The 14,994-nt window shown below is 41.0% G+C and overlaps 1 long non-coding RNA gene across 2 annotated transcripts; it reads left to right on the forward strand.

Moving 5' to 3' along the window:
* The first annotated feature begins 893 nt into the window (after positions 1–893).
* LOC110355218 (uncharacterized) lies at positions 894–14,318 on the forward strand. 2 transcript variants are annotated; one of them, XR_010474612.1, is made up of 9 exons: positions 894–1,025; positions 1,460–1,579; positions 3,986–4,134; positions 6,695–6,851; positions 9,541–9,720; positions 11,088–11,309; positions 12,134–12,192; positions 12,860–12,942; positions 13,662–14,318. It is a non-coding gene; the product is annotated as an uncharacterized LOC110355218 (long non-coding RNA). The 2 variants fall into 2 exon arrangements; XR_002407723.2 differs by having other exon boundaries at positions 11,088–11,208.
* Positions 14,319–14,994: the final 676 nt, after the last annotated feature.

Here is a 14,994-nt window from a genome sequence, read left to right on the forward strand (position 1 = left end):
ATTTCTGTGTCTTCTGAGACAGGTTTAAAGGGTGGCTACAAGTCAAGCGTTCAGCTCCTGGTTGTTGAACGTCTTTATTTGAGTTGCACTGGATGCAATTTCTTGCATGAGATGGAAAACTGAGGTCTTAATGTTCTGTTTTAAGGATTATTTATTTTTTTAATCCAATTTTGCATTTCATGATGTTTCAATGTTCTTAGTAAATTGCTGCCATTTATACTCAGTCAAATCCTGGAGGAGTTTTGTTTGGGGTTTTTTTAACCACTTGTTTTCTAAAATAAATTCCCTTGGGAGAAATTGAACTCAGCAAAAATATTTGTCTAAACAAGTATATTGGGAGAAGATTTAAAACACACACTGCACTTGCTGGAGCTTCTCAGGTTTGTGAAAGCTGTGGAAAATAACTAAAATCACTAAACAGATATTGGAAACCTCACTTGCAGCAAAACCCACACAAACGTGTAAGTGGAGCTATGTATAGAGAAATTGTCGCAACATAAAGCACAGAGAAGTTACAGGGTTTCTATTTAGAAAAAGATTTTGAATTGTATACAGAAACCTTCCTACAGTGTGGGTTTAATACGTGTAATTCCAATTTTAAACAAAATCCATGAGCCAAGTTATAGGTAGAGCTGCTGGTGCTGAAATGTTATATAGCGAAAGGTCTGAAAGAAGCTGATGCTTCTGTGATAATGCAGCTTTGGATACTTGAGTATTCTTTCCATTTCTGTTTTCACTATGCTCCATTACCAGTAAAATATGCAAGTGTCATTCCAGCTTTACCGTTTTTGAAGTGCTACTTGAGAATTGTAGGAATCTTTTGGCAGGAAAAATGGATCTTTCACAGGAAATTCTATAACTATCAAGATAAGTTTTAAAAATATTTTCTTTTTCAGTGAAATGTGAATCAAACAGTGCCCTGCAAACTGACACTCTAGATGAAGCAACGAGCCTGAGCTGCTGAAAGCAAAGGGAAGAGGCTACAACTCCTTAAATTTGCTCTTATCTGATTGCCCTTCCAAAAGGTATTTTAATTAATTTGTGTTCTTGGAAATAACGTTTTTTGGGTTAACACTGTAGGGTGCTGCTGTCAAAAAGCCCCTCATCCCTCAGGGGGAAGTTCTAGTCCTGATGTGCAGATGTGCCCGACCAAAATGAGGTGTTTTTTCCCCTTTGGTCTGACAACAGTTACCTAGAAGTTGCCAACCTCGGGTATTAAGTTACTGCTGCAATGGATTTGACCAGGTCCTTAGAGACTCAGTGTTTAAACCCCTTGACCATCCGTGCCTTGAATTTTAATGTTATTCCTACAAGCACCTCTGATGTAAAGAGAAAGTTGGGTTCTCTCTCAGCCATTATGGGAAATATTATCTTTCAAAGTAAGGGCAGCATTTACGTCTTTAAAAGATCATGTCAAGATCAGAAGCAATGACTTCCAATGCTATTTTTTTCTTTCAAGGTTTCAGTATCCTGAACCATCTGATCTCACCTAGTAAAGCCGCAGCACGTCAATTGATCAGCCTTCTCCTCTTTGTTCTCAGGCAGCGTTCACCGAGATGCTAAGCTGTATTAGCTTTGGGTAAGGTACCATGTTATGCCAATATTATTTTGCAGAGGACAATTTTCTGGTGTTTGATTGCCTTGGGTAAGACATTTCTGGTGAATCATTATACTGAAATGCAAAGAAGGTAACTTGAGAAAGATGCTTAAGTTTCTGTAGCACTTTGCAGCAGATGTCTCCTATTTACTGCTTTATTTTATTGCTTAATGACTGGATCTCAAGTAATTGAACAATTTGACAGATATTTATTTGTAAAACGTGATTCATTTAGTCAGACATTGTGAAACAGTTTCATGCCAGTTCTAGAAATTCTGGTAGAACTTTCTAAAGATGCAAACATTCAAGTAAATTGCTCATGTCAATAGCACATCCACTTTTTACTGTTCTTTACTGCACACAAATATTTGAGTTGACAAAAACGCGCTGGTGAACAGACTACAGGGACTTCTGAACTTTAATCAACCACAAGCACTGGCAGGGTTCAGGAGTAATTTCCTAACTATGAATCACCTGCAGACAATGAATCACATACTGGAGAAGATTGCCAAATAAAACAAGCCATCATGTATAGCTTGCATTGACTGGACTATGGAAAGGCCTTTGATTCACCTAGCTGAAAGAGAAGCTGTGATGAAAGCACTGAAATAAAGGCATAAAAGAATGTAGGAATCCCAAACCACATCTGCTAGCAGTGAATGGCGACATTGAAGTTCGACAAGGAAGATAAAAGAAAGTGAGACTAAGCAAAATAGCAGGCGAGGAGACACTATCTTACTGGAAAAGACTTGCCCGGAGAAGAACTTCACAAAGCATTTCTGGGAAGAAGACCTTAGCTTAACTTCAACCATATGTGCGAGCTCAGATTTCGACTGCGATGGAGTAGTTGTCTTTTCTGAAGTAGCCAATGATCTTCGGGTGATTTTTAGGGGAACTGAAATGTGGGGATAGCAGGGAAGACAAATGGTAGGCGAAGGCTGAGGAGGGAAAATGTTCTCCCAGTGGTCAGTCTAGTGCCTGCTGAGGTGAACAGAAAGCTTCTCCAGGGACTGCACAGACCAGACTCCTGCTGCTGAAGAAGAGGTGTTAGTTTTCCAAGGGACCAAGAGTTTGGGTGCTAATGAAAAAAGTGCCAGATCGTCTATAAGAGTTTTCAGAGACAGCGCTGGATAAAAGGATAGTGAAATAGGAGGAGAAACCAAAACTTCCTGGGGACTGTAAAGAATCATACAGAAGAGTAAGTCCTACCACAAGGAAAATAAATAGGAGGAGGAATAAAATTTACTTTTTTAATATTTTATTTCTTATGAGAGGTATTTGGCAGTGCTTTCCCAAGCAGCAAGACAATAGCTGGTAAAGCAATGACAGTGGAAGCAAACAAAAGCCCTGCAATTATCGAGACTTTGATGATTCTTCTCTGTTTGTGCCAGTACTCAATAAACCCTCAAATTGCACGCTGTAGCAGGAGAGTGAATTTACTGCAGCCAAAATCATATAAGTGCAATGAATCAAGACAGCCTTTCCACACTGCTCAGGTCTGGCTCATGTATAATGCTCTGCACACTAATGTGTACTTTATTTCTTATACTTGGCATAACTGGAATTAAAAAGAAAAAGAAAAAGAAGGTAAAGTGGAGTTTCAAAATTGCTGTAGTAGCTACGAGCTAATGAACAGGAACTTGCTGCCAGCACAAGGAGGTCATCACTGATACCTCTGCCCAGCAAGACCTGGTTAAGCTCCTGCTTGTATCTGCCCAGCAAGGAGCTGCAGTAGCCCAGTGATTGTGTACTGGGTTGTAAAGAGTCCCGATAACATTTAGAAATCCTCTTACAGAGGACTTTGCAGTCATCCAGAGTTATTTCCAGTTGGCGATGAGCCCTTTTCTTTTAATTTGTTTTGAAGAAAGTCTGGTCTGACTGGAGGAGGGACTGTGAGCACTTCTCCGAGCAGCCACAAGAGAGCAGCCGGCAATTAGGGCTGGGAGGCCTTTGAGCTGCTCTGCAAAGGAAAATAAATCACCGACAAAGTGAAGAGAAATCCTTCGCAGGATTCCCTCCTCGCTTTATGCTCCTTAAGCAAAATTGGAGTCAAGAATGCAAGCCAGGGTTAACTAAACCCTCGCTGCTTGTTTTGAGTCGCAAGTTGCTGCGAGGTTTAGCTGTGGATTGGTAAATTGGGGCAGTAGCTGTGAAATATTGCCCTGGCGCTGGGAAGTTTGTCCCCCGGCTTATGATATTCTTGTTCAAAGGCAAAGGCTGCCTGATGACTGCTGGCAATGTTGACAGCCGTTTAGCAGCAGCTGGCTCTTTACCTACGTTGTTCATTTTCCTGTGTGCTGAATAATACTCAGGCATGAGCTGATCAAAGAGCCTGCCTGGGAAATACAGCTGAAATAAGTTTTCCGCACTTTATTTCTCACATGTTAGATACATTGATACAGACAAGAAATGTCGTGTGCAGACGAGGAGGCGGTCTGCGGGGAGGCAGGGACAGCCCGTCCATCGCCCATCACCCGGGCACGGTCATGATGCTCCCGTGGGGAATCACAGCACCCCCAGCAGACATTAAACCTCAGGTAAGGTGTTGTCTTTGTTTTCAAAGATTTCATGCCAGTTTTTTACTCTAAGGCTTGGGAGGAGCTGTAAAAAGAAGATACAAATATAATAAATAATGGAAAATCATTTACATAGAGGCTTAGCGTTCCTGGACACTACTTTCCAACATGCCAGATACTATTAAAAAAAAAAAAAGGCAGAAATCTCTGCTCCTAAAGCATATGAATCATGTTTTTCACGAGGTCCATGTTTATGGTGTGGTCACTAGGGTACATATTTTCACAGGCATGTAAGAGTAGCTCTCAGGCTGCAGCGTGGGTCCGAGGCAGCATGCCCGGCTGAGAGCTGTGATCTCCTGGGTTTGATCCCATCCCACAGCCAGAGGTGACTTCCACACCTTCAGAAGCGTGTCCCAGCTCTGTGGCAGTGACTTGGGATCGGTGTTCCCCCAGATGCCCTGCATGGCTCAGTAAATACCCTCAGCATAAGCACTTTGGCTCTTTGCTTTCAGCTGTTCAAGTTTCTCTGAGTCAGGGCTTATTCCCTGGAGGAGAGATTTTTTTTGCTTGAAAAAGCCTCCAGTTGGGAGGAAGAGGGAGAAGGTGCATACAGCCGAAGAGTTTTAAAGGGAATTTGGTGCTTTGTCCCACGTTCTCAAAGGTACCCAGCTCCAATTGGGGAGCCTCTGGAAACATCAGCCCGGCTCCCTGGTACTGTCGAGTTGGAGCCTTTCAACAGGGAACAGAAAAAAAAAAAAAAAAAAAAAAAAAAAAAAAAAAATTAAAAAAACACAACAAAGTAATTAAACACACATACAGCCCTGACTGCTTTTTTGTATTGAGCTGCCCCTCACAGAGACTCTCTGGCTCCAGCCATTCAATCAGTTTCCTATGACTTGACTTCAAACCCAACCAACAACAACAACAACCACCAGCTTGGCCACATGTTGGCCTGTGCTGACCCCAGTGTAGGACCCACACCCCACCCGGGCTCAGGACCATGGACCCCCTCACCTTTCACCCAGTAGTAATTTGAAAGCATCTCCTTATTCCCAGGATAAATCACAGCCATTGTGATTGCCGCCATCAGTTTGGCAAGCAATAAACTAACTCCAAACTGCTGAAGTATATATACAATTATATGCAATACTTATATATAAGTGCTTATTGCTATATGCAATACTCTTATATAAGTTTTGTAAGTATATAATAACAGGAAGGAGTGAAAAAGAACCACATTTGAAACCATGTCAAATCCAGGATTATGTCCAGTCTTGCCTTTAATTTAGCTGATGCTTCCTTCAGGTTACTGAATGGAGTGATACCACTAATTAAGTCTATACTTAAATAATAGAGAAAGGATAAGAAAACAAAATCTTGCTTAATACTTAATAAATACTTATTTAAACCTTTTTATTTAGTATTAGATATTATCTTCAACTGGCAGAGGTTGGGTGGTTGGTTCAACACCAGGTGCCACAAAGTGTACCAGAAGGTGCTTTGAAGGACTCCGGTGGTGTTCAGTGAGAGGGAAAAAAAACCTCCAAGTGAAGTACATAATGGGTCTATTTCTCTAAATAAATGTAGTGTGGGGATGGCGCAGGGAAAGCCGTGCCAGGCGGCCAGTGCTCAAGTCAGGTTTTCACAATGTTTTCTCACTCCGTTCATTTGATCATTCTAAAATGTTTTCAGAAGTTAAAATTATTCCCTCTGATATATCTTGTACCCAGTAAATGCTGTTTATATCGACGGCAAACAAATCTTAACTCAATCTATACAGTTGATGTCTAAGTTCAGGGAACAAAAATAATCATTGCAAAAAGTGTTTAAGGTGAAACCAAGCTAGGATTGCAAAGGGCTGGTGGAAAACGTAGCTTGATGGTGTGGGCTGACAGTCAGGCTGTTAAAGACACCTTCTGGATCTGTTTTAGGAATTGCTTATTAACCACTTCAATAATAAACAAAGAGATTAAAAGCATGTAATAAAAGAAAATCCAGTGGATATTTCACTCGATATCCTCAAGCACGACACATTTATTTCATTCAAAACTTCTCTCTGTTGACTCTGTAACGTGATTCAATGTTTACTTCAGTTAATGATTTTTAGGGATCTTTCATTGGCCTTTTCATGCTATAAATGCAGTGGAGATTTGTGCGACATATAAGAGTTCGGTTTGCTTTTGAAATGTAAACAATATCAAAGGAATTTACATTATTATTTAATCATCACCAACCGGTTTCTAGATGGCCATACACACCAAAAGTGCTGTACGATAAATGTAATTAATGACATGTAGTTATAGGCCTGATGCTGCAAAGCCAGTGAAAGATTTTACTACCATATGTGGCTTCATTTGTCCACTTTGGTGTTGGGAACAGCCCCAAAGGTGGGTGCTGCTCCTGGAGGGTGCTGAGCAATTAATTACTTACAGGGCTTCTCTGTAGTAGACACTACTAAGTGGTTACTAGCTCAACCTCTAAAGTATGGCTTTAGCAGTAAATAAGTCTATTTCTGCTTTGCTTTTGAAGGAAATGTCATGATGTATTTAGTGTTTAATTGTATTTTAACCCTTTCTTACAGCCACGTTAAGATAGGGACTTTGGAGAACTCACCCAACCCTGCTGAGACCAAAGGCTTAACCAGAAACTGTTGGTCCTTAAAAAGGTTCTCATTTCTTCTCTGAGCTAAAAATTGCTTCTCACAGCTCAAATTCCAAGTGAGTGAATAAAATGCAGAGGTAAGTAGCTCTTTCTTCTGTCTTAAGAAAATAAGTCTGAGCGGGTCCTTGCAGTTTGCAGATACTAAACGCTTCCAGGATTGTTTTAAGACACAATTGTTAGACATGTTTAAAAAAGAAATAAAAGATCTTTCAAGAGCTCATTTCCCAGAACATGACCAGCCAACAGTTCTAATGGGCTCACACCACACAGCAATTGTTGACTAATACTATGTGCTTTGAGGGAAAAAAAAAAAGGAGAAACAAACTGTTATATGTTTTTTGTTGAGATATATTTAGAGAGCTTTCTTATTGTTAAGAGCTTTAGGAACAATAATCAGTGGTATGTCATTCTGGTATTGTTAGCAAAGTCCTTTCTATTGAATTTTCAAGATGTTGTAAAGTGAGATTATGTGAGTAGCACCTCTGGACACTTTTTCCCATCATTGTGTTGGTATCAATCGCTGACTTCCACTGTTTCTCCTGGTATTAAATGAAAATGTTGTTTCCCACTACGCTGATTGGAGGCTGTATAATGCATGACATAACTGATAACCCTACTGAGATTACACATTGTAGGATTCGAACTGCACGAGAAATTCGGACAACAAAGTAGGTGGCCACTTGGACTGGGAAACAAAGTTTAAAAGAAAATGTACCGGGGTCATTGTTTCGACTGAAATGATGAAACATTATAATGGATAATTTATGAGGCTGGTTCCTCAGGTTTGGGAAAAAAAAATGCTATGGGGTTTCTGTGTTGTTTTTTGTTTGTTTATTTGGGGTTTGTTTGTTTGTTTTTTAGGTTTTTTTTAGTTTATTTTTCTCATTCTTCTATGTAGACAGTAGCTAGAATTTCTTTTCCAGGGGGAAGGTATTGCCCTGAGACACCCCTGGCAGAGCTGTATTAGAGCAGAAACCCACACCCTGATGAGAATTCTGACATTTCCCACAGAGGAAATAGTAAAAATTCAGTGGCAGAGTGGAGGAGGAGGAAGTTGTGCTTTGGAACTGGTGGTGAGCTGAGAAAGCCAGATTTTTTTACTCTATAATAAGAAAAAGTGAAAATAATGAGAGGCTGTAAGCTGGCTTCTGTGTTACACACACCACCAGTATCTGAGCAACGTAGAGAACAAAATAGGGAGTTCCCTTATAGAAGTTTGTGGCTGGTGCCATTTCCATTACACCATGGCAGGTTGTTCTGGTTTTTGCACTTGTGCTTCAGGGGGTATTTTTCTAGAGGGATGACCAAGCTGGTCCGACATCCTCTGTGCCATCCTGCTGGTTACCCATGCATTCCTCTCCTCCCCCAGCACCAAGCCGAATTTAACATGGTTCAGGATTTTTGTTGAGGTTTTCTGGGGTGAATTTAGCACCATCTCTGGTCCTGTTCTCCTTATTTCTTCACACAGTGACCTTCCTTCCAACTTTGTTCCTTCCTAAGCTAGCAGAGAGTGGTAAGTGCAGAGCTTGGCTTATGACTGACACAAGAAGGAAGGAGAGGTCACCGTGGCTTCCCGCTCTCTGTCCTTCCTTAGAAGAAAAGCATGGGGAAAATTGGGTTACAAGTCATGCTCCTGCATTTCAGCATCTCTCAGCCTGGTCTGTATGCTCAGCCGAGACAGGGACAAATCCAGACCTCATTCTGGCATTCCTCAGCTGACGGGGTGTTAGTTCCAAAAAGTAGCTCTTGATCTCCCATTCAAAGTTTTTATGGACGAGTGTAAAACTGGCATGAGTTGCTCCATTCAGTGGTTAAGATTTTAATAGCTCTTAAGTAATAAAAACAGCAGAGCTGCGTCCAAAAAGAGTACCAGGGAATCAAGTCTAAATGTAATATAGGTCTGTAATATAGTTCTTTACTTCGTTACAGTGGATTGCAAGGTGTTTTGTGGCTTGTGGTTACACAGAGCAGAGGGTCTGTGGATCCTTCTGAACTAAATCTTTATTACACAGTTGTGATTGCAGCTGACTGCACTTCATGTATCTGGGAGTTTCCTCCTGAGAAAGGGTAGGCACGTGTCAGCGTGCAGGGATTCATGTTGGTCTGAGGATGATGAAGATTCTCCTCCTTTAAGACATGAGGCAGCAGAGGCTGGGTGCTAGAAAAGATCGCTGGCCTTGCTCAGACTACAAATTAGTTCAAGAGAAGACACACCAGCAAATGGGTGCCCAACAGGCAAGAAAGGGAAAGGGACAGACTTTTTAGCAGGAGCTGTTGTGACAGGATGAGGGGTAATGGTTTTAAACTAAAAGAGGAGAGATTCAGACTAGATATAAGAAATTTTTTTACAAGGGTGGTGAAACACTGGCCCAGGTTCCCCAGGGACGTGGTAGATGAACCGTTCCTGGAGGCATCCCAGGCCAGGCTGGACGGGACTCTGAGCAAACTGACCTGCCCTGTTCATGGCAGGGGCTAGACTGGATGAGCTTTGAAGGTCCCTTCCAAACCAAACTATTCTGTGATTCTATGAAAGAGCTGGTTACAGTAAAACACCCAGTTCTGTAATTAGGATGATCTAAATAATTCAAATGTTTGTAAAAATCAGTTTTGAATGAACATCATTAATACCTGTCTGCCAATTTTTCGCTTTCATCTGCATCATGGATGTGGAGTCACGTAAGTCCCACTGAAAGTCAGGAAGGTTTGAGTGCTTAGATTCATCTCCACATAGCAGCTCATACCTTCTTTTTTTCTTCTCTATTCTAGTGTATGAACACTTTGATGTAAGAAAAAAGTCTTTATTTTTAGAGCGGAGAAAGACCTGTGGATGAGACAAGCAAGCACCTTTGGAGGATGCTGATGCTGCGGCTTGCTTTACATGGGTGGAAGATGCAGCTCACCACCTTTATCTCTCATGATGGTAACTTGAATGCAGGAAGCCACATGGTAAGCTGCTGGCTGAGCACCCTGAGCTGTGTTATCCACTGCTGTTAAACACTTTGACTCAAATTGCTAACTTTTTCCAGGCAATTTTCTATAAGGGGTTTCTCTGCTGGTCGCCCTGGGGAAGAGAGACTGGCTGATGTGAGGGTGGGCTCTGGCCTGGACAAAGGGGCTGCTTTGCTAAATAACCGTGTTACACCACTGCATACCTCAACCCAATTAGCGCGAGGCTGCCTGGACCTTAATTGGGCTTGACACGCGCCTGTTGAAAGAGATTCCCCAGGAATTAAAGTGCTACTTCTCTAGTTTGAGTTGGCCAGCGAGGCGAAACATGACACGATTTTTGAGAATTTTCTGCGCTTACCATGAAACAAATATGCCACAGGTATCAAGCAGGCTTTGTTTTGGGGCTATAATCATATTACAAATTGAACACTTCCACATGTGCGTGCTGGCACATCTACCCTCGGCTATCTCACATGTATCTGCCCCAAGGTACAGATGCTGAGGTCTTGACATAGCATAATATAGATCTAAATATATTTTCCAGATTGCCTTAGCACATGTTAATGAAAATGAGGAGTACAGGCCTGAAAGAAGCAGCTGTTTAAAATTTTCTTCAATCCCAGAAAATCAACTTCTTAATTACTGATAATTTAAGCATCAAAATGACCACTAACCCTCTTCTCCCACTAGACCCTACCAAGCTGGGAGGCCTGCTTTAACACTCCCAGGCAAAACTTTTTCCTAGAAGTGTAGAATTTCATCAAATTTCTTTAGCCTTTCTGGAATTAATTAGTATTACAATAAAGCAGGAAAAAGGAGGGTGCCTTCTGGAGGTGCCTTCTGTCAGACCCTCCACTCAGACAGCTGGAGCAGATACTGTTAAAGCTCCTCTCCAGCAAGTTATACAAGACTATTTTTATATTTCCACAGAATCTTTCATAGTAAAGGATCCCCAAATGGATTTGTAGATATAAATAGCATCAATTTCTATTAAAATATGGATATTCCTGGATCAAAAAAGGAGACTCTACTTCCAGCACACAGCAGCAAAGGGTTTTGTGTTCAGTCTGGTTTATGGTCATACCGAGGAGGTAACTTGTCCCAAACAAAATTTAGGCAGTATTTTTGGGAAAAAGGCTCCAGTCTCGCAAGAAATACCATGAGTTCCAAAATGACGGTGTGACAGTGGGGCATCTCTTCAGGGAATATTTCAGTGTTAGTCTGATTCAACTCTCCATTCTGGGAAAATAGTAAATTTTGCTGAAAATTGTTTTTCTCTAGCAAGAGTTGAATCTGAGTTGAGGGAAGGAAAAAAAATACAGTATTTTATTTATTTACTTTTTATTTGATGTTCTTGTCTTCAGTCTCTCCCCAGATTTCATTAAGTGACTCTGAATTGGAAAGCTGATCTTTTCCTAAAGCTGGCACCATTTTCTGTATTGAAACAAAAGAAGAATTAATCAGGCTATTGGAAGCCGAGACTAGGTATACTCAAAAACCTACATAGCTTTTCAATGGGATGGGAAAGAGGATGGTTTTGGCCAGGCTGCAGAACACATTTTTCTTGTAACCAGAATCCTGGCAAGGTATGTGGTCTTTGACATGGAGAAAGGGTCTTCTGTTTGGTGCTGGATGCCTTTGTTTTGTTTAAATCATTACTGGAAGCACCTTTAAAATGAACTAGCTTTTCCATGCCGTTATATGACTGACCAGCAAAACCACAAATGAGACTTAATATAGCTGGAAGGCAGCAGAGTGCAGCAAACCCATCCAGCATTTTGCAGCAATTCTCTGTATGTCTGAGCGAGAGAGACCTGACAGACATTTTTTAAAGTTCAAGACATTCATGGAGTGATGGGCCAAACTGAATTGCTGAGCAAAAACAGCCTCACAACCACTTTCACAACAACTTCCCCTCCCATTACTCTACAAATGTGGCTATTAACTCAGTAAAACAACAGGGCTGACAAGGGAACGGTGACTCGGACCCACAGTGGTATTGGGGATCGAGGCCAGGGTGAAATATTGATTAATCATCTTGTCATACTGCTGCTTTGTTAGATTCTGTAGATAGGAACTGAGGTGGTAATATGCAGCTCCTTTGTGTAGTAAGGCTGCTGTATCACATGGAAATGATTTGTTGACCTTGTTGACTTATGGAAAACTACTACAGTGAGGTGAACAGTAGGATGATGCTGAAATAAACTGAAGGGGTTTTTTTTAAAAAGTATTGAATATAATCGCTGTGGCAGAAAGCCAGAACCATTGGTCCTCATGTAGCACTCTGCATCTGAACAAGTGCATCTGTGTGGTCCATCAAGGACGGTATGACACAAAGACAAAAATTATCCTGTTTTCTTTGTTCATTTTGGGGATGAGATGGCTAACCAAATCTGGGTTTGTTTTTCAGCTATTTTGCTGTGTGAATACCTTTACCATTGAGAAAACACAATGAAAATCAAGGTCATGGTAAGGCACCTACACCAAGTTGAATGACCCCTTGTGGTGTTCACCCCTCTGCTCATTGCACCCCATATGCGGTGCCACTGGGTGGGCTACTTTGAGATGAAAATACAAAGCTCAAGGTTCTGAAAAGAAACCTCTGCCCAGGGATTTGATGAGATGGTGTTAACCACTCCCCAATGGTCAACAGACCTGGTTATGTGCAGGTTAAACTAACCCTACAGCTCAGCTCAAGGAGTACTTTTCCTGACAGTTATATGATGGGAGTGTGCTCCCATAACCCAGAACATTAAACCCAGGAGAAACTGTCCCACCCTTTCTCCACCTCCAAAAACCCCTTTCATCTAGGGCAGGTGAGAGCAGAGCTGATAAGAACTGGCATTGCATCAAATTAAAAGGGAAAATGATCTGGAAAGTTGTTTGCAGATAAAACTTGACTTGATTAATCTATTTGTTCTCTTTATTTGGCAGAAACCTAAAACCAAGTTTCACGGTGACTTTAACTGCACTAAAAATAATAGCCTATTTATGCAATTATCTACATGTACCTGACCATTGGCTCAGGCCATTGAAAGACACACAAGAACATGTACATGAGGGAGTGTTGTTTGTTGTGGTTTTGTTTGTTATGTTGGGTTTTTTTGTTTATTTGGTGTTTTTTTTCCTCTTCCAGGTGTGGTTTAGGTTTCCTGCATGAAAAACCACCATCCTGTAGGTCTCAGCTTATCATCAACCTGTGCATGAGGCTCAGGAGCTGTAAGTGCAAACCAAAGGCAGCCCATGCCTGTCCTCTCTGGGTCTGGACTCATCTCTGTCTATGCCCCCGTTACAACATGATGGTTATAAAACAAGTCAAACTGTACCTGGGCTAAAGACAAGAATGACACATTTAGGGTATTTTGCAATGTAACTTGAGGATCTGTTGGGCTACAAGAGTTCTTAGTGTACTGAAACAGCCTAAGAGATGAGCACAACTTGCCTTAGGCCTGGAGCCAAGGCCTCCATTTTAGGAGGTACTTTTAACCAAACCTTCTGCAAATCATATTCCCTTAATGTGCCTTTCCCACTGGGACAGCGCTGCATTTAATACACAGTTTGGTACTAATTGCCCTGGGTTACTGATTCCCAGCACTTTATTCCCTCATTGCTTGCTTATGCCAACACATTTGCATCTGGTGGTAGCAATCCTTGCTCCCACTGCAAAAACAGACACCATAGTTTGTCACGTTCACTCTTTTGAGTCACTTAAATGGAAAGGACAGCCTTGTGCAGCCGCTGCAAAGACCCATGGTCCCATCTCACTTCTGTGCACATGGGAGAGCAGGAAAATGTGCATTTCCTGGGCCAACGTTGGATTTTCCTGGACATCCTACTGCTCTGCAGATTGTTCAGAAGGGGTGTTTTGGACCTGATTTCAAAGAGAACACTCAAACTAAAACATTTTCTTTTTTTTTTTTTTGTTTTTTGTTTTTCAGACCCTAGCGGCTCATTTCATGCAGTTGCAGGCCAATTCAGCTTCTCAGCCGTGGATTTTTATCTTCTCTGTGAGTCGATGTTCTGCTATTAGCCAGCCAAGCTGCTGCTTTGCCACATTGTCCCCACAAGCTGCAGGCGGGACCATCACCAGCTCAAGGCTCCATAACAACATTTGAAGGTGACCTTGCACCCATCCCTCCTGTCAAGTGAATGCAATATTTCTCTTTTCCAAAGTAGTGTTCTGTAGCTTAAAGGATTGATATAAAACCCTCCAACAGTGACGTGAGAGACACTGGATTGGGTCCTGAATTGCACAATCAAGTCCAAGATGTTTTGCGGTGCCCCATCACCTGGTTACCCACATCCTCATGGTCTTTGCTTCCCAAAATGAACCATTCTTGCCTGACCCAGACAAAACCAAGACAATAAGGAAAAAGATCCCTTCAGTTTTGTAGTCCTTTATTTTTTTTTTTTTAAGTTGATCCTCCCATAGTAATGTACTGAAATGCGTAACAGTTACATTGTACAAAGCATTTAAAGAAAGTACCTCAACTTGCCGATTATTCCAAAATGAGATTATAAACAAAAGGAAAAATAAATCTGGTCCCTCACTAAAGGCCAAAAAAAAAAAAAAAAACAAAAAAAAAACCAAATAACTGAATACCTTCCTTTATTTATTTATTTTTTTAAAACATAAATTTGGAACACTTCATCTTACAAATAGGATTAACATGAACAGAACATCACACAAGCTCGCAGACAACCAGCATAAAATATTGGGTACAGTTTTTTTTTAATCAGAAGAATCATGCTTTCATGAGGAAATTATATCTGTTTATACAATTGAATCAATTTACTGTATTACAAAAAAAAAAAAAAAAACAAAAAAAAAAACAAAACAAAAAAAAAAACAACAAAAAAAACCAACCTAAGTCGCATCTATTAGTTATTTAGTTCATTAAAAGGCAAAAATAAAATAAAAGAGGAATGTAAGAAATTTTCAAACACTGTTTTGCACTCCCATATACACAGATCAGTTCACCTCACTCTTTTTGGAAGTACATGGGTGCCTGACATCAGAACGCAGTGGGGGACTGGAGCAGTGCTGTTTGTTACAGGAACAGTGCTATTTGAATCAACAAACAATCGTTTGCCAACAAATAAATACATGGTACACACAACACAAAGAAGCAATTAGAGGGTCAGGGGAAAGGAAACAATACAACAAAATAGTGACATGATTGTCGAAAATTAAAAAAATCTCCTTACAACGATTTGAACTAGTGGTGCTGTCGATGAACGCGGTGCTTTCACGGAATTATCTGGATGATT

Source organism: Columba livia, chromosome 9 (genome assembly GCF_036013475.1).
Source record: "Columba livia isolate bColLiv1 breed racing homer chromosome 9, bColLiv1.pat.W.v2, whole genome shotgun sequence".
In the NCBI taxonomy this organism is placed as follows: Eukaryota; Metazoa; Chordata; class Aves; order Columbiformes; family Columbidae; genus Columba; species Columba livia.